The sequence below is a fragment of the Eubalaena glacialis genome, chromosome 2 (assembly GCF_028564815.1).
Source record: "Eubalaena glacialis isolate mEubGla1 chromosome 2, mEubGla1.1.hap2.+ XY, whole genome shotgun sequence".
NCBI lineage: Eukaryota > Metazoa > Chordata > Mammalia > Artiodactyla > Balaenidae > Eubalaena > Eubalaena glacialis.
Window position 1 is genome coordinate 33,914,166 of NC_083717.1, and position 25,755 is coordinate 33,939,920.

The window sequence follows — 25,755 nt, forward strand, 5'->3', positions numbered from 1 at the left end:
AGCAGAAGCCCCTCCTGAGGATGGAGGCCCTGCAGTTGCCTCCACTCTCTGAAACCCTTTAGGACGAGTTATAATAATGCTTTCAACTCTGCCAAGCCACTGACTGAGGGTGATCAGAAAGCATTTTATTTAATTTTATTATCATTGTTTTTTTTTGGCTGTGCTGCATCGGCTTGCGGGATCTTAGTTCCCCCACCAGGGATCGAACCCGTGCCCTCTGCAGTGGAAGCGCAGAGTCCTAACCACTGGACCACCAGGGAAGTCCCCAGAAAGCATTTTAAAAAGTTAGGTAATTAATATATATTTTTTAAAGCAGTAGAACTTAACGTTTCAAATGAAAATGAACGTTGAACACCAATACATGAATAGATTGAAGAGGGGCTGCTGTCACAGAGTTGGGTGGGCAGGCAGCGTGGAGGGTCTGCATCCCTTCCCCCTCTATGGGGGCCTTCTGGGACTCCTGAGGGACTTTTGCTGAGCCCCAGAGTCACAGTTGGAAAACTGCAGGTGTGACGGGAAGAACAGTTTTGGCAGTCAGGTGGACCCCGAGCCCAGCTGCCTTGCAGTGCAGTCCTGGGCAGTGTAAGGTTATCCTTGTATCAGGCCTACGCCTCCCTGTTGTGATAATACAGGGCGCAAGGCTGCATCGCAAGGGTGTGAGGATTCAGTGCATCTAGCATGGTCCCTCGCCCTGTGGGTGCCCCAGAGCAGGCCAAGATGGCAGGTCACGTCCTTGCAGCCCAGCGGTTAGGGAGAGCTTAGGACGAGGGGCACTGCTGCTCGTTATCGTCAGCCCCCTCCCCCCCCACCACCGCTGAATTTTCAGAGCCCTTGAGCTCTACATTGTGCTTTCACATCCAGTTTATTATTTGTTCCTCACGACAGCCCAGGAGGCATGTTAGCCGTGTATCAATATGCCCATTTTATAAATGTGGAAACTGAGTCACAGAAAGGGGGGGAAATGACTTACCCAAGGTCCCACATCCCAAACCCTAGGCCTCTGCATGCCTCTCTCTTCTCTGATGGAAAGTAAAGTGGGGACCCATCTCCCTCACCCACTTTGCAACTTCAGAAGGGCACCTATGCAACCCTGGGCTGGCTGGTCCTGGCATATCTGTAACCACAGGTGACTATGCTTTCCCCTCCTTATTTATTATTTTTTTTTAAAGTTTTTTTGGCCGCGCCACATGGCATGCGGGATCTTAGTTCCCTGGCCAGGGATCGAACCCATGCCCCCTCTGTTAGAGGCGCTGGACCGCCAGGGAAGTCCCGCTTTCCCCTCTTTCAGACCTCGTCTCCATCCTCACCCCTTCCCAGAGGGCACTGACCTGCTGGTCGGAGTGATCACCACTTCACAAGGGCCACTGGGTGGGCTCGCACCCTGGGTGGGGCTGCTCCAGGAGGGAAGGGGAGTGACCAGACATCACAGCTGGGAGCCAGTGAGAGCAGTGGCCTTTCCCTTAGAGAGCAGGTGCCCACACTGGCAGCAGCTGGAACAGAACAGGACAGAAGAAGGCTGATTACCTCCCAAGATGCCCACTCCCAGTCGTGAGCTGGGCTGGCAGGAAGGTCTGGCCTGGGCAGCTTCTCCCTGGGCATGGTGGTGGGAGCGGCCACAATTTATTCTGATGCTGTTTTTTCTTTCCTTCTCTCTTTTAAAAAATATAACATTAAAAAAAATTGTGATGAAATATACATGACATAAAATTTACCATAGTGACCGTGGTTAAGTGCACAGTTCAGTGGCTTTAGGACATTAAATCGTTGTACAGCCATCACCACCATCCATTTCCAGAAATCTTTTCATCTTGCAAAACTGAAACTCTGTGCCCATGAAACAACTGGGCTGAATTGGGGGATTGGGATTGACATACATACATTACTCTGTATAAAATAGATAACTAATGAGAACCTACTGTATAGCACAGGGAACTCTACTCAGTGCTCTGTGGTGGGACCTAAGTGGGAAGGAAATCCAAAAAAGAGGGGATATATGTATACGTATAGCTGATTCATTTTGCTGTACAGTAGAAACTAACACAACATTTTAACACAACATTTTAAACAAAACATTTTAAAGCAACTATACTCCAATAAAAATTAATTTAAAAAATAAAAAATATAACATTTAAAAAAACTGTGGTAAAATATACCTGACATAAAATTTACCATAGTGACTGTTGTTAGGTGCACAGTTCAGTGGCTTTAGGACGTTCAAATCGTTGTATAGCCATCACCACCATCCATCTCCAGAACTCTTTTCATCTTGCAAAACTGAACTCTGTGCCCAGGAAATAACGGGTCCCCATTCCCCCTTCCCTTCAGTCCCTGGCATCCACAATTCTATGCTCTAGGTACCTCATATAAGTGGAACGATACAGTATTTTTCTTTTTGTGACTGGCTTATTTCACTTAGTGTAATGTCCTCAAGAGTCATTCAATGAAAGTCAGAATCTTCTCTCTTTTTCAGAGGCTGAATAAATATTCTATTGTATGAATGTACCACGTCTTGTTTATCCATTCATCCATTGATGGACACTTGGGTTGTTTCCATCTCTTGGCTATTGTGAATAATGCTGCTGTGAACATGAGTGTACAAATATCTCTTTGAGGCCCTGTTGCAATTCTTTTTTTTTTTTTTTTTGAACAGAGAACATGTTTACTGAGGAGTAGATATAGAACAGCACATTCTACCACATGTGGGGAAGGGTTAGCTTCTGTAAAAGGCCTTTACCCCTTAAGAAAACCCCCAGTGAAGTTGCTTTTGGATAAATTTTGACAGTGACATTGAAACTGGCAGGGAGCTGCCCATGAACATGCTTAAAATTAGCTCCCCCCAACCCACAGTGAATATAAGTAGTGTACAAAGATGACAAGAGAAAGGCACAAATGACCAGAGTTGGGATTGTGGTGAGGGCTCCACATGAAGACAGCGGTGTTGTAGGAGACCAAGTTGGAAAGGGTGACATGTCATACATCAAAAGCTGCCCCAAGGTAGCAGTTTATAATGGGCTAGAGAGAAATTAGAGGCAGCATCTCTTCCTTCACTTAAACAACACCAAAAATAGGAGACCAGAGAATGGGGGGATGGTGGTAAATCCCAAAAAAGGAAATGGAGGAGGAGTTCTTGGAAGGGCATAAGCACTTTAGTCCTAGAGGGAGGGTGAGGCACTGTTGAAAAGGGAAGCAAACCCTGGCAGCGGTGCCCATTCTGCCTTGATGAGTCATGGGCTGAGACACGGAAGTCATTTTCAGTCACTTCTCCAAGGATGTTCAGACAAAAGCAAGGTAACTTATGTGGAAGTATAGGTGTGCTATATCAGACTGGTACTGGTGAAAAGGTCTCTGCAGTATAATTAACCAGTTAACATGCAGCATGAAAGGGAGAACTGGAAATTATTTGGGCACCTGCAAACGTAAAGACGGGCAGGGAGTAAAGAGAAGAAAACATTTACTACTGGGCACTTTCTGGTGAGGCAAAAAGTAGTATTCCATTCCCTTCCACCAAGACATTGCCCACTGCCCACAGGTGAACTCAAATCCAAATACAGAATCACCACCTCTCAATTCTTTTCTCCATCTCATTCAGATAATGTGCCATAACCAAGACTAATCCCTGCGAGAGTCTTCAAAAGTATTTGGCTCTGGTCAGCCTGATACTGATCAAAAACAGGTCTTTCAGTAAAAATGGAGGAAAAAACTTAAAGTGAGATGAAATCCAAAGGGAAGGGACCCCTCCCAGCACACACACACACTCAGAAGTGTTACCTCTTCCCTGCCCCTCCAAAAATGCATGTAAGGAAAAACTGGGAAGGTCCTGGTGGTGGTAACCATAGTTGGTGGCCTGGTGACTGGGCGGCGAGAAGCACTATTACAAAGTTTAGAAGACATGACACGACCTCATGGGGCCAGAGGAGAGAACCAGTGACTGGACAGGTACAGTACCAAAACAGAACACCTTGGGTCAGTGCTACGAGGGATCTGCACTCAAGTCTAATACAGATCCCATCCAGGCAACCTCACTGAGGCCGAACAACAGTTCCTCAGAACCAGCGTCTGCAGTGTACATGAAGGTCAGAGCCAGGACAGTCCTGAGGGGGATGGCCTTCCCGAAGGATACTGTACTTGCCAATCACAAGAGCAACAGAAATGACAGACAGATCCCTAGAGTACGGATTCCTACTGCTGGGGTTTGCTGGCTCGGAGTAACCGGTCACTTTAAGTGCCCTTTGGAGGGGTCCCTTTTAAACAGCTTGGATCCATGGTTTTATTGGAGTTGGATCTTTTGGCCTCTTTGGCTATCCACTCATCAATCAGGTCCTGTCTCTTCAAAACTAGGTGTTTTCCTTTCCAATATTTGAGCATCTGAAGGGCTTGCAGAGTGCTGACAATGTCCACAGGATTCACAGCTGTCTCCTGGCTAATTTCTTTGATAGAAATCTCTTTGCCTTCGAAATTATGCAGGTAACGAAGAAGCACTTCTTTCCAGTAACCGTGGTAGCTTATGAGCCCCAGATCTGAGAGTGGACGTTCTGGGGAGCCAACTTTTTCTTCCACTTTGGAAAGCAAGTAACTGAAATCAATGAGCATCTTGTCATAGCCCTGTCTCATGTACTGAGGCATGGAAAGGATACAGGATACATTGTGGTGGAGGAATGAATTCTTTTCCTCGGAAAACTATCCAATCAGGTGACAACCAGTGTTGTCTGCTTCTGTCATAACATAGAACAGGAAGGGTTCCACATCATAATATAATGTCTTGTGGTCCAGAAAAACCTTGGCCAACAGGCACAGTTTTTGGCGGTAGATCTTGTTTTTCTTGCCATCCACTTCAAACACAGAGATTGAACCTTTGCATTATATCTCATCTCCGGGTGGGTGTTTCCACACACACTTAGCCATGTGTTAGCGGAGTATTGTCTGGCTTTTCATGTATTTTAAACAGAATTCTCACATGTAAAGACATCTCAGTCGTGCATATTCCTTAGGATAGGGAGAATGGTACCAAGTATCAAGCTCATAGCGACAAAAAAGCAATAGTTTTAATCACGTTGCTCCCCTCTGTGATTCGGCCTTGCAGCCTTAACTTCTCCAGACTCTCTGAAGCCCGGGCTTGTGCTCTTCCGAAAAGATCCAAGTCATACTCGCTAGTCAGGTTTTCCAAGAGAGGTTCCCAAGTGTTCCCATAGGTCTGCCTGTGTTCCATATATTTCTCTTTCTGTTCTTTGCTCAGCCCAGAATTTCTTTTCTTCCTGAGTTCAGCAACCTTTTCCTTACATCGCAACTGCCTCTCTGTTGGTGCCTGGTGCCTGGTTGCATGCCTGTTGTTGCCATCTTGCCTGTGGGACAGCATCCTTTCTTCTCTCTGCTTATCCTGGCTCTGTGCTCTCACCTTGCATTTATCAGCTGAGAGGTTATGATAGAGAGGGCATCCTGATGTAGAGAAACGTCTCTTGTGTTTTCCTGTAAGGTGTCCTAGGGAGTTACAGCCTGGTGTAGGACCCTTCATACTGAAATTGTAGCTTTCATGGAAGTGGCAGCGCTTGGGGCGATGAGAGAGATCACTGCCCGCGTCCTTCAGGGACATGTCCTTGGCGGTGCTCTCATCATGAGACACGTTGGGGCTGGAGATGTCTATATCAGACTCAGAAGAAGGGGTATTTCCAGCTGGCGTTCGAGGTGGAGACTCATCATGATCAGCTGTATTTTTAGTTTCTCTATCTGAAAAGTCAACCACTGGCTCACTTTCTGAGCCAGATGAACGAGTCTGCCGAAGTGGGTATTTTTTCGGAGTCACTGGGGTGGGCTGCTGCTGACTACACGTCACTCTCCTGGTAGAATAAGCAGGGCCCTCGGTGCCGAAAGACTGCACATTTCCAACAGGACTGGAATCTTGGGAACTCTGGCTTAGCCGGGCTGAGGAGCGGGTGACTTGGGCAGGTGGCCGGGATGTGCCATCACTCTCTGAATTGTCTGTGTGCTCGAGATCTGTAGAAAAATCGGAATTTTCGGTTCCATCTGAACTACTGCCTGCGTTCCTCTTCCTTTGCGGCGTTGCCGGCGGCTGCGGCCCACCGGTTCCGATTCGGGCAGCGGCGGCAGCAGCAGTAGGAACGGTGGCTCCTGCGGGCTCCGTGGCGGCCTCTGTAGCGTCCCAATCCTGCGGACGATCCCAAGTGCCTCCTGCTTCACAGCGTCTAGAGCCTTCTCCTGTTGCAATTCTTTCACACAAGTGGAATTGCTGGATCAACGGTAATTCTATTTTTAATTTTTTGAGGATTAAATTTAACATCGTTGTATAAAACAATACTTATACACAGTTCAAAATTCAAAAAGTACAAGAAGAAAACCACAAAGAGCGGTTTTTAAGGACTTCTCTCTCCAAGCAATCCAGTTCATTTCCAGACAGACAACTACTGTTATGAGGTCCTCAGACATTCCTCTCATCTGGAGGTATTCAATGCATAGACATTGTATTTGCAACTATTTACATGGTGTTTACATTGGGTATCATAAGGAATCTAGAGACGATTTAAAGTATGCAGAAGGACGTGCATAGATTACATGCAAATACTATGCCATCTTATATAATGGGCTTGAGCATCTGTGGATTTTGGTATCCAGTGGAATCCTGGAACCGACTCCCCACAGCTACTGAGGGACAGTTGTATTGCCTAATCATGTTTGCTTTGTCTTTTCTTTTTCCAGAAATATATCCTTCTGTTGTAACTACTAGAGCATGCAGGACCACTCTCTCTCACCCTATCCAGTGGTGACACCATCTTGAGTGTGGTGTACATTTTCCACTCAGGGCACCCACGGAACTCTTAGGGTTCCTTGGACCATACTTTGAAAATACGGATCTAGTCCACCTCTCTCCATTTCAGAAATGAAGAGACTGGAATTTAGGGAGGGGGAGGGGTTTTCTCAGCATCTCAGAGTGATAGCATAGCTGACCTTGGAGCACACTCACATTTCTGACCCCAGCCAGGCCTGTGCTTTGGGCCACATGCACTGATGCCACATGGTCCTTGGTGGGTCTCAGGGATGGAGGGACATGCTGGAGTTTCATGCTCTTGTGTTTCACAGCTGCACCCAGTGTGACCTCTCAAGCACAGACTCTGAAATCCCTGGCCAATGGTCTGCCTTAAGTTAATATCAGATACCCTGCACCAATTGTAAAAGTCAGACCTCAGAGAAATTGTCTCGTTACCCTCCCGTGTCTTGTATGGGGAGAGAATTGGTCCCTATAAGCTGGTAACATGCCCCAGAGGAAGATTATCAGCATTTTCTGGATGCTTCCAGCTGGAATGAGCGCCAAGGACTTGGATGCAAAGAACAAATTCATCTTTCCACCCTCCAGATGGAGCGTGTGCACTAATCTTATTTACTGGGCCGGCACACGTCCCTCCCAACCCCGTTTCCCAGTGAGGACCTGACACCCGGGAGCGATGCAACACTGAACTCGGCTGCCGTCCCCTGGGAGCTGAGGAGCCGGCCTTCCCAGGGGCCAGCTCAGTGGCCCGCAACAGAATTGAACCATCCTTCAGCATGGCGCCTGCGCAAGCCAGATGCTCCATCTGCCACGGTCTTGGGGCGGCTGGAGGTGAACTTGCTTGAGTCCAGGGTTCTGATCTGGGCGAGTGAATGACCCTAAAGGGGAATGGCTGCTGGGCTGAGCCAGCACACTTGTGGAAGTGAGCGGTTTTAGGGTTGGGGTGTAGAAGATCCACATGGAAAAGAGTCCTGCCATATGCCATGGGAAAGTCACAGGACAAAGTGACCAGTCCAAATATAGGCCCTGGAAACAAGTATCTCAGTCAGGGTTTTAGGAAAAAAACAAGCAATAGGGCAGCCACAATTCAAAGGGAACACAAATAGAGGATTTACATACAAATGTGTGTGCTACCCCAGGGCTGGAAGTGGGGTGCTCAAGACCTTACTCCCTGTGCTGACATATTTCTTTATTTCTGTACATATGTGTGTCTTACCTGCTAGGGCTACCATAACAAAACACCACCGACTGTGTGGCTTAAACAACAGAAATTAAGTTTCTCACAATTCTGGAGGCGAGAAGTCCCAGATCAAGATCTGGCGGGGTTGGTTTTTGGTGAGAGCTTTTCTCCCTGGCTTGCAGACAAGCCTCCTTCTCGCTGTGTCCTCACATGACCTTTCTTCAACGTAGTGGGTTAGCCATAAATTTCGTTCGGGTTTTTCTGTAACATCTTACGGAAAACCCGAACAAACTTTTTGGCCAGCCCAATATGAGCACAGAAGGAGGGAGAGAGACATTGCCCTCTCTTCCTCTTCTTATAAGACCACCAATCCTATCAGACGAGGACCCCACCTTTATTCCCTCGTTTGACCTTAATTACCTCCTAAATGCCTTATCTCCAACACATTGGGAGTTAGGGCTTCAACATATGAATTTTGCGGGGGATACACAATTCAGTCCATAGCAGTGTGTCAGTTCCTCAAGGGCAGGGTCCAAGTCTGGCCGAGGGGCACTGCCAGCCTGGAACCAGGCCAGGCCCACCCCTTGTGGGTTCACAGGAAAGGTCAGAGGTGATGCAAACCTGCACTTAGCCGCTGCCCTCTGGACACCAATGGGAGGAAGCAAGGGGACTGAAAAAGCATGTCACTTATTACTGTGGGGAGAAACAACGGGCTGTATCGACATTGTGGATTCAATCAGGTAACAAAGATTGGAGCTGATCACGTGCAATCATCCACTGGTTCTATAAATAGTAGCGGAGCCATTATGAAACGTGACCTGTCAGAATCACTTCCCCACATGACAGATGGGTTAAGTGGATGACATTTGCTCAGGACACAGAAGATGTCCAGTGTCATAACCCGACACCAATTACGTTGTCCTGTGGGACTGCGCTTGGTGGCTCCACGCCTCCATCAGAGCAATTAACAGGCTTGCCAGAGGGAAATGATGAGTATGCGCTAAGAGATGATTAAGACCATAACCGCTACCAGGGCTGGAAGGATGTATGGAGGGGATGGGATTCATGGAATATTGTGGTGAGAACTTGTTATCTTCCAATATTTAAATATCCTTAACTTCTAAGAAACATTGCAGAGCAAGGAGGCTGTATGAAGCAGCACCGTTTCAGATAAAAGAAAAGAGAATATTTCTGCCAAGAGAGTGCATCATCATTGTATCATACTTCCATAAGCTGTCATACCAGTTCTGCTGTATCACTTTTATAATACGATGCTGATGCTGTTGGTCTCACTTAGATCTCGTACTCCCTTAACTATTCGGTGTGCACACCCCCCAGCCTCTGTATGTTTTGATCCTAGCAGCTCACACCTACCGTTTTTTAGAAGACTGCCCTTGGGCTACTGCAGCTGCTTCACCCATGCGTGCAGAGAACTCGAAATGCCTAGAAGTTTACATCAAGGACTCTTACCCTACCCAGATTGCACAAGATGTTAAAATTAGGAGATTCACTATCAGGAAAGCGTGTTCTGAACAGAAGGCCAAGGGTGGGACTGGACAACCTTTTGCTGGTGCCGAAGAGATTAGATGTGCCACTCAGCCATCTCAGCATAAACCAGGAATAGAAATGAGATTATCCAGCAAAGATCTTTGGAGGACTCTCTTATCTAATGGAGTGAATCCCTGGGACATGCATGGGTAATATACAAAGGTTTTGAGAATGTTACATTAGAAATGCTGCTGGCTGGAACCGAAAGGGACAGAGACAAGATAAAACAAAGGAAGGCTATTGGACTCTAAAATTTCTACAGGCAGGAACAGGATGATAAAACTAGTCAGCTACAAAGTGTTCTACCCTTCAAGACAATAGAATAATGACTCTGAGAAGAAGAGCTTTGGCTCAGAGTGCGGAGCTGTGTGGATCCTTGAGTCACAGATTATTCCCAGACCTTGAAAACTAATGAAGATTTCCCAGTTGGATTTTGAAATTGCTCGGGACTGGTGACTCCTTTCTTCCTTCCATTTTTTTTCCTCCTTTAAAATGGGAATGTGTGTAACTGTTATCCTATGCCTGTCTCACCACTGTATTTTTGGAGCAGATAACTTGACTTCTAGTTCCACAGATGGAATTTTGCCCCAGGGTGGATCATATGCAGAGTTTTACCCATACTTAATTTAGATAATTTAGATTTGGAGTTGATAATTTTGGACTTTGAGTTGATGCTATAATGGGTTGAGAATTTGGGGGATGTCAGAATGGGGTGAATATATATAGGATAGAGATGAATCTTTGGAAGCCAGAGAGTGGACTTCAGTAGATTGAATAATACCTCTTCAAGAAGTCCACAACTGAATCTTTGGAATCTGTGAATGTTATCTTATATGGCAAAAAGAACTTTGCAGATGTCATTAAGTTAAAGATCTTAAGATGGCGAGATTATCTTGGGTTCTCTGGTTGAGTCCTAAATGTAATCACAAGTGTCCTAGAAGAGTAATTACAGAGGGAGATTTTTGGCTACAGTGGAGGAGGAAGTGTGACCACAGAAGCAGAGACTGGAATGATGCCAGAAGCCAAGGAATTCTGGAAGCCTCTCTAAGTGAAAGAGGCAAGGAATGAATTCTCCCCTGGAGCCTTCCATAGGAACCAGCCCAGCTGACACCTTGATTTTAGGTGTCCTTAAGACTTGATTTTAGGTGCCCTTAAGACTCATTTTGGGCTTCTGACCTCCAGAACTGTAACAGAATATATTTCTGTTGTTTTAAGCCGCTAAGCTTGTGGTCATATGTTACATAGACAACAGGAAGTCACAGTAGAGGTTTAAGACAAAGGCATTTCTGTACACGATCCTTTTGATTCTTACATTTGATCTATAAAAGACATGCTCTATTTCCCCAGGTTTGGAGAAATGGAAACAAATCAATCAAAGGTACACAAGAACATGATGTCTACTTACTAGAGGAGGAGTGACTCACTGGCAGGCTGTCAGAAAAACGCACCTTAAAAGGGAACTGAAAACCAAAATGAAGGTGGAACAAGAGCACACCAGCTTTGGGCACTGATGCAAGTCAGACAAAGGCAGCCATATAGTTGGGGAAAGAGAGGGGAAAGAAATTGCACAAAGATATGGAGAGGACTTCCCTGGTGGTGCAGTGGTTGAGAATCTGCCTGCCAATGCAGGGGACACGGGTTCGAGCCCTGGTCCGGGAAGATCCCACATGCCACGGAGCAACTAAGCCTGTGTGCCACAACTACTAAGCCTGCGCTCTAGAGCCCACGAGCCACAACTACTGAAGCCCGTGCGCCTAGAGCCCGTGCTCTGCAACAAGAGAAGCCACCGCAATGAGAAGCCTGCACACTGCAATGAAGAGTAGCCCCCGCTTGCCGCAACTAGAGAAAGCCCACGCACAGCAATGAAGACCCAATGCAGCCAAAAATAAATAAAAGTAAAAAAAAAAAAAGATACGGAGAGTTTCATCAGTGACCTTGCTGAGGCTGTAACATCAAGAACTGAGGCATGGAGCCTGGTGCAGTGGGAGCTGTAGATCTTGCCCTTCCCAGCCTGCTGATCCTTCAGGCATGGCAGTCACAGCAACAAGAGAAGCCAGAGCACTAAAAGATCCATTATTTGTGGTAAACTTAGTGAACTTCTCTTCCTTATAGAATCACTCTCAAATAGAAAACACCTGAAAAAAATCATCTTCATTTCTGGAAGGCAGTGCGCTGAATAATGCCAGGAAGGGCACTAGCTTTCTACTGGATATGAGGAGCGGGTTAAAAAAAAAGATAATGCTACATTGTTATAGTGTATATATATAGTGTATATATATAATGCTATATAAGGTGGTGTGACACCACAGGAAAACTCAGACTGTGGAGACATGGATGTGGGTTCGAATTCTGACTTCACTGTTTACTAGTGGAGGATCTTGAAAAAGTTGCCCCCATTAAGACTCAATCTCCTTGCCTATAAAATAGGGCTAATTATGCCTATCTCATGGGGTTGGCATGTGGATCAAATGCAAGAATGGTCCTTTTCTGGCCCAGATCTTTCCCGTTCTCCCATGAGCGCAGGGACAAAACACACTTGGAAAGCTTGACATTACTCTTGGTCTGCTCAGAGCCCGCTCTCTGATTTTTTTACCTCCTTTGATAAGCTTGCTTTCAGATTCCCTTCTGTTTGTCCGCAGACCGTGTTCCCAAGTCACCTGCTTGGTTCATGGGTTCAGTGTGCATACGGGGATGTGGAGTTGAGTCACCCAGACCCTCTTGGTCTCAGTCTGGCCTGCAGGTCTCTCTGCTCTTCCCCACAGTTCAGAACATCCTTCTGGTACCCTCCCTGTGCTGACTCCTGCTTGTGCTTTCCACTGAAAAGTAGATGATGACTACACAGCTACCCTCCACACCCGGCCCGTGACTTCTCAGGCCTCTGGGAAGAGCATGTCATATCTGTCCATGACCTGCTCCTGTCATTTGCCTCAGACATTTTCAAACTTACAGGAAACAGGAAAGGTCTCAGAAGTAAAGGAAAACAGAAATGAATATGATTGCTCAAACAATAAGTATCATGGCATACCTAGGAGTTAAATTATACTTGGAATAGGAATTTCAGGAGGAGAGAAAAGAATAGAAGAAATTATAATAGAAGAAAAGTTGCCTCAGCTGAAGAAAGCCTTACGTCTGTAGCTTAAAAGGACTAATTGAATATAATGGATTTTTAATGGAAAGAGACTTACACCTACATTTTTCTTGGTGACCTCTGACTTTCAAAGATAGTGGGGAAGAAAAAAAGCTATGAGGATATAAAGAGAGAGAGAAAAGTAGGCTATTCACAGAGCGTAAGAAAATAATGTCAATAGACTGGCATCAGATTCTCCTCCATAACACTAACTACTTGAGAGCAGGGAGCAATATCTTTAGGATTTTGAAGGGGAAGAGTAAAAACAAAGAATTCTGTATAAAATAATGTTATTCAGCTGGGAGAGCAACAGAAAGACATCTTCAGATATTAATGGATTTGAACTCCTTTCAATAAATGAATATTGATATAAATGAATAAATTTATTCATACCAATAAATAAATCAAAGTGAAAGATTCAAGGGAGAGGAAAACATGCAGAGAATAATAAAACCAATAAAATAATCTATAGTGTAAATAATTATAATAAATATAGGTATAAAACAATGTAAATGTTAAAAAAAGAATTTTAAAAATAAAAGTTACATAACATAAAGACTTTATAAAAATTTTCTGTATCTAAAATTCTACATTATTTCAATAAAAATTAGTGGAGGGAAGGGGGAAGGAAATCAGAATATAATAAATTTTTAATATTATTTGGGTAATGTAAATATTTTAATAATTTTAATTAATTCAATAATTTAATGCCAGTTCTATTTTAATATTGATAGAGTAGTGTAGGTTAAGATATGTGTTTGAATATTTAAAGATAAAACTAGGAGAATGACAAAAAATAATTGAATAATATAATTGGTAAGCTGAATAGACATTTTTATTGCCTGTAGGGAATATACATTATTTTCAAATGTTCATGGAACATTTACAAAATTTGATTTAGTGTCGATTTACAACCAAAACACCCACACATTTTAAAAAGTAGAAATTTTACAGGCTGTATTTTCCAACCACAAAGGATTAAACAAACTAACAAACCAACAAGCTATTTGATTTAAATAACGTTAACAAATAATTATTGAGTTAATGAGAAAATTAAGCTGCAATTACAGAATATTTAGAAAATCACTCTAATGAGAACACTACATATTAGAAGTTAGGGGGTGAGGTGAGTGACAGCTGTTTACTACACTCAGGGCCAAAATCATAGCTTTCATGATTAAACAAAAAGAATTAAACAAAGGGAAAGAAGAAATCAACTGAGACAGTTAAAAAAACAGCATCAAAGAAATCTGGAAGATGAAATTAGTAAAATTAAAAGCAGAAATTAACAATTCACAAAACAGAGCACCAATAGAATTAAAAATAAACCACAGAGAAAGGTCTTTGTATAGTTTGAACCTGGGCAAACCGCTGGCAAGGTTAATCTAGAAAAAAAGAGAAAAGGCAAACATACACCTTTAGGAATGAGAAAGAGGCTATAACCATAGACACTAAGGAGATTAAAAATATAGAGGCAGTGCTGTGTAAAACTCCACCAATACATTTCAAAAATTCAATGATATGGATGTTTTCTAGAATGTAAATGGTCAAAATGGACTAAAAATATGCAGTATTGGAAAACAAAATTAAACAATCTCCATGAGAGGTTTGTCAAGAGCCGCTGCTTAGCCCAAGTTGGGCTGGGGTCCAGCAACCAGACCAAGGCCAAGTCCATGAAGCTGCCTAAAGTCCTCCAGTGCATCATGGCCTCCCTGTAGCGTCCCTGGACTGGGGAGGCACCCTTCCTTGTTCTGAGAACTGGGGACAGCCTGGTGGCCACCACTAGGCTTCCTCTCCTCTTATACATCTGTGCTCCTCTTTGCCACTTTGGGATTACAAAACAGCAGGAACACATTTCTTGTTAATAGTTCTACTGAACAGCTCAAACTCCAAAGTCACCAACTTTGAATATGCTTCCTGGGACTAAGAAGTCCCCAAGGTGCTTACTTATGACCAAAGGGCCAGTTTGCTCATGCCTTCCAGGTGGAGTGCCCCCTTGAGGCCAAAGGATGCCACATCACCTCGGGAAGTTGGTGGACAACTAGGAAGCTTACTTTATAGCGTAGGTGGTTCTTCCAGGTGTGGGCTGTTCCAGCCTTCCAAAGTGCTCTGTCAAGAGACCCCACATCACAGCTCCTTAGATTCGCTCCCATGTATGAGCCACATTCCTGGGACTCTAGTCAGCCTCCAGGACGGCTGGATTGTGACCCATCCCAGGATCCACAGCCTCAGGGATTCAAACCATTCCTCTCTCAAGAGACACCAACTCCAAGCCTAATGCTTTTATCCTCACGATGATTTTATTTCAGAGGCTTCGTTGCTCTTTCCTCCCTCTGGATATTGTTTAGGCAAATCGTGAGCTACTGAAGCAGATTTCTGGAACTTGAATCTCAGGGGCAAAGGGGTAGAGTCTCAATCAGTTTCCATTCACGAGGCTCCCAGGCTCCTCATGCAAATATGCCCGCCTCCCCCGGCATCACTCTAGGTCTGCTCATCAGCAGTTTATTTCCCAGAAAGAAATGTTAAATTTCCATCTCTTTGAATATCCTGCTACACAGAACCAACATGACATTTTAAAATGTCTGTCCTTACCTCATCTTGCGTTAGAAAACTTTGAAGACTGTCTTCCTGTTTGCTAGGGCTGGGGCTCCATGAAAGTGCACGGAGCATATGTTTTCTGTCTCTACTTGTGTTAAACATATGGCAAAAGGGAACATTTTCTGTTGATAGTATTTCCCCCAAATTAATGCAAATCCCCTCTGCAGAGCTCCACAAATTGCTTTCTTGGGTTTGAAGGGTAAACTGACAAGAGCCCAAAGTTTTGCAAACTGGGAAGAGATGTTTCTTTTCTAAGGAACATAATTCATTTCCAGCCATGAATTGAGATGTTCACATTTCCTTCTTACAAATTTTACAAGTGTTATCTAGCAGCAGGGGGGCCAAGAAGCTGACGTTTCCTTTGCTGCAATTTTCAAAAGTAATTTGAGCCTTGTTTTGGATAATCAGTCTTTCAATATAGAATCAGAAGTGATGACCTTGGACAGCATCCAATCCAGTGTCCTTATTTTGAGACTGAGGCTCAGAGAGGGCAAATGATGTGATCAAGGATCCCTTTATGGGACCAGCACTCTTGAATGCTGGTTGCTGGGGGATGCAGTGACTTGACACTATCCATGATCTCCAACAAAAATCTCTGGTTTCCTTGAATTCTTTCCAATGGCAGAAGGTAGGCTCTAGTGCCAGGACATGAGGGGAAAAATTCATCTTGCGTTTTTCGTCTGTGCCGGTTATAAGCAGGGCCTCTGTCCTACTGTGGACTGCATAGTAACATAGCTCTAAAAAGAAACATCTAGGAAACTGAGACAAGACCGCCAAAGATGAGGGCTGGTGGAGATCCAAGCAAGGGGTTGGAATCCTATTTCAATGATTATGGTGTTGGCTATTAGTTTCTGGTCAATAACTTCCACCGAGTTAAGGAAGTTTTATTCCTAGCTTGGACAAAGTACTTAAATTCTCTAAGTTTTAGTTCCCTTATATAGAGAAAAGGGGATGATAATGACACCGGCCTCATAGGATTGTTATGAGGATTAAATAAAACATGGGAAATTCTCCGCACATAGTAAATGCTTAATAAATGCTAGCTGTTCTTATTGATTCTAGTATTCTAATGATTTTCAGGATCTTTTGAGATGAACGTGGATTTTTTCACTGTCTATGAAAAAATATCTTAATGTTGAACCAAATTTATATCCTGGAATAAATTCTACTCTGTACACTATTTTTAAAACACTGCTGGATTCAAACATTAGTGTTTTATCTAGGGTTATTACAACCATTACTAAGTAAAATGGATCTATTGATTTTTTGGTGTGCTATTCTGTTAGATTTTTGTATCAAAGTTGTGTTAATTTCTAAGCACAAGAGGAAGATTTCTGTATAATTCTGTGTCTCTAATAGTTTAGGAAGAGGAATGATCTGTTCCTTAGTAGTTTTTTGAACCAGCCTGTGCCTGGGATCTTTTTTAGAAATAGATGATGAACAACACTTTGATTTTTTAATGGATGCCAGTGTATTTAGATTTTCTACCTCTTCTTATAGCAATTTGGGAAACATAATTTTTTGAAGGAGGAAATTGTCTATATTACGTAAATATTCAACTTCAGTGACATAAAATCATATATGGTATTCTCTTATTACTTTTTTTGGTCATTCTTGGCCGTAGTTATTTGCTTATTTCTCTCTGCATATATTATTCAGTTGTGCTTACTCTTGGTCAGACTTCCCAAAGTTTCTCCATTTTGATGGGATTTTAAAATTATTGATGTTCACTAATCATTAGAGAAATGCAAATCAAAACTACAATGAGGTATCACCTCACACCAGTCAGAATGGCCATCATCAAAAAATCTACAAACAATAAATGCTGGAGAGGGTGTGGAGAAAAGGGAACCCTCTTGCACTGTTGGTGGGAATGTAAATTGATACAGCCACTATGGAGAACAGTATGGAGGTTCCTCAAAAAAGTGAAAATAGAGCTACCATACAACCCAGCAATCTCACTACTGGGCATATACCCTGAGAAAACCATAATTCAAAAAGAGACATGTACCACAGTGTTCATTGCAGCACTATTTACAATAGCCAGGACATGGAAGCAACCTAAGTGTCCATCGACAGATGAATGGATAAAGAAGATGTGGCACCTATATACAATGGAATATTACTCAGCCATAAAAAGAAACGAAATTGAGTTATTTATATTGAGGTGGATGGACCTAGAGACTGTCATACAGAGTGAAGTAAGTCAGAGAGAGAAAAACAAATACCGTATGCTAACACATATATATGGAATCTAAAAAAAAAAAAAAAAAGGTTCTGAAGAACCTAGGGGCAGGACAGGAATAAAGATGCAGACATAGAGAATGGACTTGAGGACATGGGGAGGGGGAAGGGTAAGCTGGGATGAAGTGAGAGAGTGGCATGGACATATATACACTACCAAATGTAAAACGGATAGCTAGTGGGAAGCAGCCACATAGCACAGGGAGATCAGCTCGGTGCTTTGTGACCACCTAGAGGGGTGGGATAGGGAGGGTGGGAGGGAGACACAAGAGGGAGGAGATATGGGGATGTATGTATATGTATAGCTTTGTTATACAGCAGAAACTAACACACCATTGTAAAGCAATTATACTCCAATAAAGATGTTAAAAAAAATTATTGATGTTATAGATCAATTCTATGCTTTTCTCTTGCTTTCCAATGAATTGTTTTCTCATTACCTTTTTTCTCAATAGTATCTATTACCATTTTTTTCTGCCAGTATTTTATTTGAAAGAGCTAAACATGCAGAAAGTTAGAGAGACTATGGAGAATATCTATATATTTACTATCCAGTTTTAACCAATATTTATGTTTTGGCTTGTCTCCTTTTTCAAAATAAATAAAACACCACAGATGTAGTGGAAACATACTATGTATTCTAACTAGAGCCCACATGCCATTTTCCTTCATAGACGTGAATACTATCCTGAAGTTGTTGTGAATCATTCCTATGCATATTTTTATATTTTTACTATATAAGCATGTATTCATACACAACATTGAGTACTATTTCCTGTGTTTTTAAAACTTTAAATGCAGGCTGTTATGAAGTCTGCATCACCCTGCTGCTTGCTTTTTCATTCAACGTGATGACTTTTGAGAATTTTTTCTCTGCCACATGGAATTCTGTGGTTGGACCAAGATTTGTTCATTTCTTCTCCAAATAATGAACATTTATAAGATTTCAAATTTTTAATAATGAAAACAATGTTTCAGTGAATGTTCTTATGCATATACACTTGGGCCGGGATTTTTCTATGGTGTGTTAACTGGACTGGAATTATTGAGTCCTACAATAAGCCTTTCTCTAACTTTCTTGCATATTGCCAAGTTTTCCTCCAAAGTGGTTGTTCCAATCCACACTTTCTCCAGCAGTCCTTAGAAGCTCCTGCTTCACATCCTTGGCAAGACTTGGTATTGTTAGACTTGAACTACCGCCATTCCGGTGGTGTGAATGGTATCTCATTGTGGATTGAATTTGCTTTCCCCTGATTTCTAATGATGTTGAGTATATCTTCATAACTTTATTGGGCAATTCTTTTTTCTCTTTTTGAATTGATGGGTTACTTTTCTTTCTCTCTTTTTTTTTTTTAACATCTTTATTGGAGTATAATTGCTTTACAATGGTGTGTTAGTTTCTGCTTTATAACCAAGTGAATTAGCTATACATATGCATATATCCCCATATCTCCTCCCTCTTGCGTCTCCCTCCCACACCCCCATCCCACCCCTCTAGGTGGTCACAAAGCACCGAGCTGATCTCCCTGTGCTATGCGGCTGCTTCCCACTAGCTATCTATTTTACATTTGGTAGTATATATAAGTCCATGCCACTCTCTCACTTCGTCCCAGTTTACCCTTCCCCCTCCCTGTGTCCCCAGGTCCATTCTCTATGTCTGCGTCTTTATTCCTGTCCTGCACCTAGGTTCTTTATACACTTTTTTTTTTTTTAGATTCCATATATATGTGTTAGCATACGGTATTTGTTTTTCTCTTTCTGACTTACTTCACTCTGTATGACAGACCCTAGTCCATCCACCTCACTACAAATAACTCAATTTCGTTTCTTTTTACGGCTGAGTAATATTCCATTGTATATATGTGCCACATCTTCTTTATCCATTCATCTGTTGATGGACACTTAGGTTGCTTCCATGGCTATTGTAACCTGGCTATTGTAAATAGAGTTGCAATGACCATTGTGATACATGACTCTTTGAATTATGGTTTTCTCAGGGTATATGCCCAGTAGTGGGATTGCTGGGTGGTATTGTAGTTCTATTTTTAGTTTTTTGAGGAACCTCCATACTGTTCTCCATAGTGGCTATATCAATTTACATTCCCACCGACAGTGCAAGAGGGTTCCCTTTTCTCCACACCCTCTCCAGCATTTATTGTTTGTAGATTTTTTGATGATGGCCATTCTGACTGGTGTGAGGTGATATCTCATTGTAGTTTTGATTTGCATTTCTCTAATGATTAGTGATGTTGAGCATTCTTTCATGTGTTTGTTAGCTCTTTGTATATCTTCTTTGGAGAAATGTCTATTTAGGTCTTCTGCCCATTTTTGGATTGGGTTGTTTGTTTTTTTGATATTGAGCTGCATGAGCTGCTTGTATATTTTGGAGATTAATCCTTTGTCAGTTGCTTCATTTGCAAATATTTTCTCCCATTCTGAGGGTTGTCTTTCGTCTTGTTTATGGTTTCCTTTGCTGTGCAAAAGCTTTTAAGTTTCATTAGGTCCCATTTGTTTATTTTTGTTTTTATTTCCATTTCTCTAGGAGGTGGGTCAAAAAGGATCTTGCTGTGATTTATGTCATAGAGTGCTCTGCCTATGTTTTCCTCTAAGAGTTTTATAGTGTCTGGCCTTACATTTAGGTCTTTAATCCATTTTGAGTTTATTTTTGTGTATGGTGTTAGGGAGTGTTCCAATTTCATTCTTTTACATGTAGCTGTCCAGTTTTCCCAGCACCACTTATTGAAGAGGCTGTCTTTTCTCCATTGTATACTCTTGCCTCCTTTATCAAAGATAAGGTGACCCTATGTGCGTGGGTTTATCTCTGGGCTTTCTATACTGTTCCATTGATCTATATTTCTGTTTTTGTGCCAGTACCATGCTGTCTTGATTACTGTAGCTTTGTAGTATAGTCTGAAGTCAGAGAGCCTGATTCCTCCAGCTCCATTTTTCTTTCTCAAGATTGCTTTGGCTATTCAGGGTCTTTTGTGTTTCCATACACATTGTGAAATTTTTTGTTCTAGTTCTGTGAAAAATGCCATTGGTAGTTTGATAGGGATTGCATTGAATCTGTAGATTGCTTTGGGTAGTATAGTCATTTTCACAATGTTGATTCTTCCAACCTAAGAACATGCTATATCTCTCCATCTGTTTGTATCATCTTTAATTTCTTTCATCAGTATCATAGTTTTCTGCATACAGGTCTTTTGTCTCCTTAGGTAGGTTTATTCCTAGATATACTTTTCTTTTTCTTGTTTGTTTCTTCATTTTATTTTATTATTATTTATTTATTCATTCATTCATTCATTCATTTATGGCCGTGATGCATGGCATGAAGGATCCTAGTTCCCCAACCAGGGATTGAACCTATTCCCCCTGTGTTGGAAGCACAGAGTTTTAACCACTGGACAGCCAGGGAAGTCCCTGTTTCTTCATTTTAGATATTTCTTCATTGGTCCTGTGCTTTGCAAAATTTCCCCCCAGTCTGTGGCTTGTCTTTTAACTTTGTTCGTAGAATCTATTTATACTTGTTCAAATTGTTTTAAAGTTTAATATAGTCAGCCTCATTCATCTTTTCCTTTATAATTTATGCTTTCTGTGACTTCTTAAATCCTTTCCTATCCTGATGTCTTCGATGTATTCTCCTATATATATTTTCTAGAATTTTGACATTCTGTTTTTCTTACTTAGGTTTACCATCCATCTGAAATTGATTTTCATGTTATCTGACATGGAGGTATACAGTTATGTCTCCCCATATGGATAGACAATCATCTCATCCCCATCTATTGTCTAGTCTGTCCTTTCACCAGTGATTTGTAATGCAACCTCAAGTTTCCATCTACACAGGAGTCCACTTCTGGGCTCGCTATCTATTTTAAATTTGTTTACTGTCTCTCCCTGTGCCAATATGATGCTGTCTGAAACTATGTTACAATGACTTTATAGTACATCTTGATATATGCTAGTCCAAGTCCTCCACTTCCTAATTTTATTCAAGAGTACCTTGGCTCCTCAAATATGTTAGAATCATTTTGTTGGGATGTTGATTGGAATTGTGCTGAATTCATAAATTAATTAGTAATGAATTGCCATCTCTATGATATGGAGTCTTTGACTCATGACAAAAGTATTCAGGCTTTCATTCATGTTCATTAATCATGTTTTATCATTTTCTCTATGAGAAAATGCACATTTTCTGCTTATTTCTGAGTACCTAATATATATGTTTATATTTTTCTTTGAAATAATTGGGGGAAATTGAACATGGATTAAATATTGTATGATATTAAAGAGTTAGGGTTTATTTTTGTTGGTTATGATAGAGGTATTGTGGTTATGACTACTTAATATAATTTCTTAGGCATATTTGTTACACACACACACACACACACACACACGTATCCTGCTCCCCAGAAGAAATCACATTCTGATATCACCATAGATTAGTTTTATCTGTTTATAAACGTCCTATAAATGAAATGAAGTGTGTACTCTTTTGTGTCTGGCTTCTTTCACTCAAATTATGGTCTATGATTTTTAAACCATATTTCTGCATCTATCAATAGATCTTTTTTATTGCTGTGAAGTATTCCACTGTGTGACCATGGCACAATTTATTTTTTCACTCTACAGCTGTTGGCCATTTGGGTTATTTCCAGCTTGTGCCTATTAAGAATTGTGCTGCTAAGAAATTTTTGGACTTCTTTGTTTATCTTTTGGTGAATATATGTACCCATTTCTATTGGTTGTATTCCTTGAAGTCAGGTTGTTGGACCATATAGTAGTTGTATGTTCAACTTCTGCAGATATGGCCAAAGAGTTTTCTAAGGTAGACGTACACATTTACATTCCTTCCAGCAATTCCAGTCCCTCCACATCCTCATCAGCATTTTGTATTTTTAGACTTTTAAATTTCAGCCATTCTGTTGGGTATAGTGTGGGTTTTATTTGCATTTCCCTAATGTGAAATGAGGTTTTTTTTCTTTTCTTTTTAGTCATTTGGCTATCCTCCTCTGTGAAATGCCTATTTAAGTCTTTTGAGCATTTACTTATTGGGCTATTTGTCTTTTTCTTTTTGATTTGTAGGCATGACATATATGCTAGATAAGAATCTTTTTTCGGATATGTATATTGCAGATATCTTCTCTCAGTCTTTGTGTTTCCTTTCCATTCCCTTACTGATGTCTTTAGTGAACAGAAGTTCTTAATTTTAATAAAATACAGATTATTAATTTTTCCTTTTATGGTTAGTGCTTTCTATATCCTTTTAAAGAATTTTTTTCCTACCCTAATGTCATGAAGATCTCCTATGTTTGCTCCCAGAAATTATGTATTTTGCCATGCACTAAAATAAATGTCTCTGTTTGGTGGGTGTTAAGTAAGGTTCATTTTTTTTCCCCAGACAGATATCCAATCTCTTTTGCATCACTGATTGAAAACACCATGTTTTCTCGTACTGTATTACTGTGGCACCTTCACTGCAAGTCAAATGACCCATATAACTGGGTTGAGGTACAGATTTAAAAATATGTCCACAAATCGTTTCAAAAGGGGCAGTCCACGGCCCCTCCCCTTGGACCTGGATGGGCCTCTGTGGCTGCCTCAATGAATAAAAGGAGGTGGAAGGGATGTTGTGTCACTTCCGGGGCTGGGTTAGAAAAGGTCACACAACTTTTGCTCTTCTCTCTTGGGCACTGGCTCTGGGAGCCTTGCGCCATGATGCCAGGAACTGCCCGGGGCTGCCATGTGGAGAGACTGCCAGAAGAGCCAGGCTGTTCCAGTGCCAGCTGTGTGAGTCTTCCCAACCCACGTGCCAGACACGGGAGTGAAAGAACTTGGAGAAGACCCCAGCCCTAACCACCGTCTGACCACCACCACCTGAAAGATCCTGAACCATAACTGCCTAGCAGAGCCGACTTCAACTCCCAGATCTGTGATCAAAATGAATGGTTACTATTGTTTTAAGTCAAGATTTGGGTGGTAAATTACACAGCAATCGATAACCAGAACCATCTATTTCTGGACTTCTCTATCCTGTTCCACTGTCTTTCTTTTTACCAAAACCCCATTTTCTTATTCTAGCTTTATCCTGAGTCTGGCTCAGCTTGTTCGGATGTTGAATGTCCTCATATTTTTGTCTGCTCACTTCTATGAAAGGAGGTGTAGATCCATTTATATTGGAAGCCGCTGTGGCTCCTTCAGCAATTATCTTGGTTCCACACACCCAGCCATCTGCTCTAAGAGCTGCAGGGCTCCACAGGTAGGGTCCACCCTGGGCACAGTGACTGAAGTGGGCAGCAGGAGGCGAGTTTTATTTCAGGGAACTTGGGCCAGAAACAGAAGGAAGAGATTAGGCCTTCCCTCCTCCCAGGGGAAGGTGGGCAGCTCAAAATCCACTCTAGAAGCAAATCCCCGATTGCAGCCAGTTAAGAAGGAATAGGGCACCTTCCTGGTCTGGATCCTCCCTGCTGGGTTCAGGGCAGAGCTTTATAAACCCTTTTGTTTTTCTCTAATGTCCATCGCTCAACCTGCCTTCTCCTGCGGATGCTGCTGCGAGGTCTTGTTCTTTCCTGAGAGTTCTCCTCCCCCTCAGTATTGGAGGGGATGGCCCCCTCCACCCCCCCCCTCCCCCGGCCCTCCTGCTTGGGTTAGCAGTCTCCAAGAGCAAATTCTCTACTTCATTTAGGAAGCAGTCCATGCACGAGACCCTGGGGCAAATGGCAAGCCTTTCATGCAGGAGGGCCTGGCACGGCTCTCAGATTGGAGTTTTTCAGTTTCTCCTGAGCCCCAGGGCTGAGCACCCCAGCACCCCGGCTGCCAGAGCCTGATACTCTGGCCCTGGGCTTTCTGCTGCTGCTGGAGATAGTCCCATGTCCCTCCGGGGGTCAACCTTTGACATAAGTGTTGAGCATTCAACCAGTGACTGTCACCTGCTCCCATCTGATTCATGTCTTCCAGAAATTGTTATCCTCTTCTGCTCTACTGAGGACACCCTGACTCCTTTTCCTGCACTGCTACAGGCGTTTGTGTCTCCATTTTATTTCTTTGGTAATTTCAGTGGGATATAAAGAATGAAGAGAAGGAAACAAGGAAGCAATTCTTCATTTTGAAATGAGCAACATTCACCGCCCCCGCCCCATATCTTTGCTCTTTTGTCTATTAACTGCTCTAGTCTTCATATCTTATTTGTTGGGATCATGGTTTACTGAGTTTTATTGAGTGAGCCTAGCAGATTCTATTTAAAAATTACTTCTGTTTTGTGAAATACGTAATTTCCTACATGCTTCCCCTGACTCTTGAATTCCAGCTCCTTCCTTAATGTTACAAATAAAAACAAAACAAACTCAGTAACCTTGGCGTGCAAAGAAAAAGTACCTGTGCTTCCTACAGCAGATTGAATGTCCTTCACAGGCACCCACCTTGGTGAGCAGTAGGGGACACTGACTCATTAACAATATCACAGTCTTCTACTTTCTTCAGCTTTTCAGTTTCATTCATTCATTCATTATTTGTCATTCAACTTTCCACTTCCCACTGAGGCTGACTTCAATGGTCCATATCTTTAGATAAACGCGCAGGCTTTCTGAGTTCTGCCTCTCTTCCCTCCTCCTCCTCCTCCAGTTGACATCTGTGTCTACGAGTGGTTACGACGTCCTTGCAATGGACAATAAGGACCTTCAGATCCAAGTGTCCTCCTCTGGATCCTTGCTGGCTTCCGTCCCCTAGAACAGTGACTGCTCTAGTGTGCCTGGTCCCTTCCGGACTATTGGAATGATGGGCTTTGCCCCTGTTTCCAGGTCTTCATCCATGGTCCTACTTTCCTCCTAACCCTGGGCTTTTGACCCTGTCACACGTCACACCCCAGGATGCGCAGTGATGTCTAGGTGCCCTGCACACTGCACAGGCAGTGGGGACCCAGGAGCACGACCTCGGGCTTGTGATCTCACCACCTCTGTGCCACTTCTCCTGCACATGGTCACCGTCAGTGGGCTTATCTTAGGTCCTGCAACTTCCCTCACCGCCTGCCCAGAAAGTGAGCTCCTGGCCCCATGTTTGTGAGCTCCTCACAGGTAGCTGGGCGTTCTGAAAGCCCCTAAGGTGTGACCCCCAAGACACGTGAGGCTGGGAAACAAGCTCCTGCCACTCTACATGCTCACCTTCCTTGTCCCCCTTTTCCCTCCCATGATCTCTCGCCCTGGAAGGGACAGGCTTCAGGCTTTCTGTCTCTTTTACAGCAGGCTTCATGTCTGTCCTTGAACTTCCTGGTTCACACCAGGTCAGTAC

The 25,755-nt window shown here is 42.7% G+C and overlaps 1 protein-coding gene and 1 pseudogene across 3 annotated transcripts in view; both read right to left on the reverse strand.

The window, feature by feature from the left end:
- CTXND1 (cortexin domain containing 1) overlaps positions 1–25,755 on the reverse strand; it is a 56,852-nt gene that overhangs the window by 4,666 nt on the left and 26,431 nt on the right. The window contains exons 1-2 of one of the 3 annotated variants that reach the window (XM_061181724.1): positions 2,170–2,320; positions 1,329–1,490 (exon numbers count right to left, since the gene is read on the reverse strand). The gene's annotated coding sequence lies outside the window, so the exon portion shown is untranslated. Of the gene's footprint in view, positions 1–1,328; positions 1,491–1,524; positions 1,653–2,169; positions 2,321–25,755 lie in introns of those variants that run through there. The other 2 variants (XM_061181723.1, XM_061181722.1) reach the window with 2 other exon arrangements.
- On the reverse strand, positions 3,681–4,937 carry LOC133084908 (histone acetyltransferase KAT7-like; annotated as a pseudogene).